Here is a 5,135-nt window from a genome sequence, read left to right on the forward strand (position 1 = left end):
TTTAAGTATATCTTTTCATGGGACAACACTGACAAAATGACACTTTGACACAATGAAAAGTAGTCTGTGTGCAGCTTATATAATAGAGTTAATGTATTTCCCCCTGAAAATAACTCCAAATATAGCCATTAATTTCTAAACGCCTGGCAACAAAAGGGAGTACACCGCATGGGAACCACGTACATCCCTAAATGTCCAAATTGAGTACAGCTTGTCATTTTCCCTCCTAAATGTCATGTGACTCGTTACAGGAGTGCTGTCAGCATTGCTGCAGAGATTGAAGAGGTGGGGGGGTCATTCCCACCACCATGCTTGACTGTAGGCATGACACACTTGTCTTTGCACTCCTCACCTGGTCGCCGCCACACAAGCTTGAGACCATCGGAACCAAACAAATTAATCTTCGTCTCATCAGACCATAGGACATGGTTCCAGTAATCCATGCGCTTTGTTGACATGTCTTCAGCAAACTGGTTGCGGGCTTTCTTGTGTACCATCTTCAGAAGAGGCTTCCTCCTGGGGTGACAGCCATGCACACCAATTTGATGTAGAGTACGGCGTATGGTCTGAGCACTAACAGGCTGATCCCCCACCTCTTCAATCTCTGCAGCAATGCTGACAGCACTCCTGTAACGAGTCACATGACATTTTGGAGGAAAAATGACAAGCAGTACTCAATTTGGACATTTAGGGATATGCGTAGTTTCTAAGGCAGGGGTGCCCAAGTCCGGTCCTCAAGAGACCCTATCCAGCTTGTTTTCCATGTTTCCCTCCTTGAACAGACCTGAATCAAATGATCAGCTCATCAGCAAGCTCTGCAGGAGCCTTATAATGATCCTGATTATTTGAGTCAGGTGTGTTGGAGGAGGGAGAAATGGAAAACAAGCTGGATGGGGGCTCTCGAGGACTGGACTTGGGCACCCCTGTTCTAAGGGGTGTACTCACTTTTGTTGCCAGGGTTTAGATATTAATGGCTATATTTTGAGTTATTTTGAGGGGAAAATAAACTCTATTATACAAGCTGCACACAGACTACTTTTCATTGTGTCACAGTGTCATTTTGGCAGTGTTGTCCCATGAAAAGATAGACGAGGGGTGTACTCACTTTTGTGATACACTGTATAACAAGTGCGCCCTATACATGAAAACGGTTTTAAACTAGGCCATTTTTTTTAAAAAGCTCCAGAGAGCCACTAGGGCAGTGCTAAAGAGCCACATGTGGCTCTAGAGCCACGGTATGCTGACCCCCGGTCAGTGTTGTTAATTTTACTTTAAAAAAGTAATTAATTACAGTTACAAATTACTTCTCCCAAAAAGTAATTGCGTTAGTAACTCAGTTACCAGAATGTAAGAGTAATTAGTTACTTGGCAAAGTAACTAGTGATTTTTTTTTTTTTTCCTCCAAAAAAAAACAAAAAAAAACAGGTCACACAATGTGAAGCTTAAAGGGTTTACGGGACAATTGGCCCTAGCCCAATTCTTTACCCTCCACTTAACTAGAAACAAGGGTATTGCGATAACTAGCTAGTAACCTTTGCTATGTGTGGAAGTCATTTAAATCAATCGTTAAAGTTGTTAAAATTGCTCCCGTTATTGCAGTAGTTCCCTTCTGTCTACTTTAAACATGTGTAAGTTTTAAAACATTTTCATCATTTAAAGATAGATTTAAGTTAAGATTTTGCCGATTTAGGAGCATTTTAAATTAAAAAATAAAATAAAATAAAAATTACTTAGGTTCGCTAGGAAGGATTTCTACATCAGGGCCTTCCTGAGAGGTCTACTGCTTTAAGATGGCGACTGTTTACTAACGCATGTAGTCCTTAAAACATGTTGTCAATGCAGCTGTGTCTATCATTTGCATCTAGTTCTATAATATGATATCTACGGTGTCATGTGGGCGTAGTTTGTCGGCTATGGCTACAGGCAGGTATCATTGGAGCCACCTAGCATCGCGGTTGCAAGGGCGTCTTCCCCACTCCTGCTCTGCTCTCGTCCCCGTGAGTCCGTTTCTCTCAGACTTTTTTTATTCAACCAACTTAGTAACGCATAGGAACGCACGCCTTTCCCGCCTCAGTAACGGTAACGGCGTTGCCAAGATGAGAAAAGTAATTAATTAGATTACTCATTACTCAAAAAAATAACGCCGTTATATTGTAACGCCGTTATTAACAACACTGCCCCCGGTCTAGTGACAGTGACAAACTACGTCATCACCCCAAGCGTCCATTGCGCGCATAAATCATGGCGCCCTGTGTCAGTCAAATTTCTAAATCAATGGCAATATTTTATTTGGTCCTACTAACATATTTTATTAAAAGAGAACAATTGTGGCTTATTAGAGCCTACAAGTCTTTAAATCCGAGGTTCCCTTTAAAGAAATACACTAAGCACTTATCTAGTGTACATACTGACACATTTCTCGTAGTACCCCATGCCAACAAGGCATTAATTGTACAGTATTAGCTTGGCGACATCTAGGTAAGAGTATATATTTTTTCATGTAACAGGGCGTAACATCAGAGTTCCTGTTGGCATCCAAGGCCAACAACTGGACATTGATGCAGATTCTTCCAAAAGCACCGAGAGCAGCTGGGGGCATAGCGCTGTCTGCCAGTCTCGTTGCAGCCATGACGACCGAGTAAACACAGCAGGAAACGCTCAGGTTAAACTTAAGCCTCAGCCGGGTGATGTTTCAGTGTCGCCACAAAGCTAAATTTGCATGCTGGCAAGACAGCACATGTGCTCTTCTTCTGCTGCCATAAATCTGTCATGATTTAACACTCGGTATGAATATTGAATTTTTTTTTTTATCCCTACTGAAAATTCGTTGCGTAGAAAAATTAAATGACTTGAAAATCTTATTTCTACACATTGTCCTCAAAGGATTTGCAAAAACTAATTCATAACAACAAAACTTGAATATTTAGCCAATTTTCTTTAAATATGTATTTTTCAAACCTTTTCAAAATCTTGGGGTATTTATTATATGAACTATTAATACCATTTTATAATTTTCGCTCGTGTTAAAAGAGGCAACATGAGTTTATATTAGACAAATACAATTGAAATATTTCATAGCTCACCTTTTCTGCTGTAAAATATGAACATACAGCTGAAATCCGACCAAAAAATGCAAACATCTTCAGTTCCCTGAATTTTGAATTTATTCCAGAGGTATGTAGGCTTATCAGTCTACATTACACTCATTCATTTTCACAGTCCAGCATCAGCTTACAGCATTTCTCCTTTCAAAATGTCTCTCTGCTGTCATCCTGACCTTGTCTTTTTTTTCCTGCACATGCCACATACAGTAGCTCACAGTGCAACAGAACAACACCATTGTGTTATAATGTCATTACAGTACAACACATCCTACTTCGACTTATTTCAAACCATCAAAACTTCCAGTAACCCTCTTTGTTTGCTAAGCAAACACCCATACAGAACTTTTTAATCATTATTTTTTGATCAACTGCTTTGTTTAACCTTTAAGAATATTTTATTCACGTTACTTCTGGGAAATGTCATGAAAAAAAAATATGTCACGGAAACAATCCAAGTGCATTTAGTTCATTTATATTCATTGAAAGAAATTATACAACAGACTAAAACTGCAGATGTAAATCAGTATTATATGGCCTTTATGTTCATATCAGAAAAAACACAGGTTCAATGGAGAATCATTGTTAGCAGGGTCAAAATGAAAAGCATATAATCAACATTTTACAATAAATAAATAAACATTTGAGCCTCCTTTGCACAGCTTGGCGTTAAAGCATATTGAGCAAACATTAGGGATATGCGATTATTTTTCTTCAACATGAATTGATCTCAATGCTGTATCATTGACTTCACAATCAGTTGACGAGGCAGCCCCCTTTTGCAGTTGTGCCACGGCTTTCCGTAGGGGGCCGCACCGGGCAGAGCATCCCGGAAACTTTAATTTCGATAAACTCAAACACGCCGTGTTCTAACGCCGGATTTAGGTGGAAACCAGGGGTGTGACAAACAGTGTTGTCACCAGTGTTGTTAATCTTACTGAAAAAAAGTAATTAATTATAGTTACAAATTACTTCTCCCAAAAAGTAATTGCGTTAGTAACTCAATTACCTGAATGTAAGAGTAATTAGTTACTTGGCAAAGTAATTGGTGATAATTACTTCTTCTTTTTTTTTTCTCAAAAAAAAAAAAAAAAAAAAACATTGGCCACACTATGTGAAGTTTTTTGTGAAGGTTTTTGGTACAATTGGCCCGAGCCCAATTCTTTACCCTAATTTACCCTTTACCCTGAATCAACTGTTATAAGTTGTTAAAATTTCTCCCATTATTGCATTAGTTCCCTTCTCTCTACTTTCGACATATGAAAGTTTTAAAACTGTTTCATCATTTAAAGATAGATTCAAGTCAAGATTTTGCCGATTTAGAAGTATTTTAGATAAAAAGTTACTTAGGTTCGCTAGGAAGGTTCTCTACAACAGAGCCGTCCTAAAAAGTCTACTGCTTTAAGATGGCGGCTGTCTACCAACGCATTGACTGCCATGTCTGTCATTTTGCATCTAGTTATATCTATATACAGTACATGTGATATCTACCATGTCTACCATATCTACCATAACATGCGGGCGTAGTTTGTAGGCTATCGGCTACAACATGTATTATTGGAGCTACCTAGCATCGCGTTTGCTCGGCGTCACAACTTTCTTGCCTCCTCCCCACTCCTGCTCTGCTCTGTCTTCTCGGTGAGTCCGTCTCCCTCAGACTTTTCGACCAATATAGTAACGCATAGTAACGCATGCCTTTCTGTCCTCTGTAACGGTAACGGCGTTGCCAAGATGAGAAAAGTAATTAATTAGATTACCCACTACTGAAAAAAAAAACGCCTTTAGTAACGCCGTTATATTGTAACGCCGTTATTAACAACACTGGTTGTCACATCCCTGGTTTCATACTTCAAAAAAGTAATTAATTACAGTTACAAATTACTTCTCCCAAAAAGTAATTGCGTTAGTAACTCAGTTACCTGAATGTAAGCGTAATTAGTTACTTGGCAGAGTAACTGGTGATAAATTTCATGGGTTTTTTTTTTTTCTCAAAAAAAAACAAAACAAAACAAAAAAAAAAACAGGTCACACAAT

This window comes from Corythoichthys intestinalis, chromosome 8 (genome assembly GCF_030265065.1).
Source record: "Corythoichthys intestinalis isolate RoL2023-P3 chromosome 8, ASM3026506v1, whole genome shotgun sequence".
Taxonomy (NCBI): Eukaryota; Metazoa; Chordata; class Actinopteri; order Syngnathiformes; family Syngnathidae; genus Corythoichthys; species Corythoichthys intestinalis.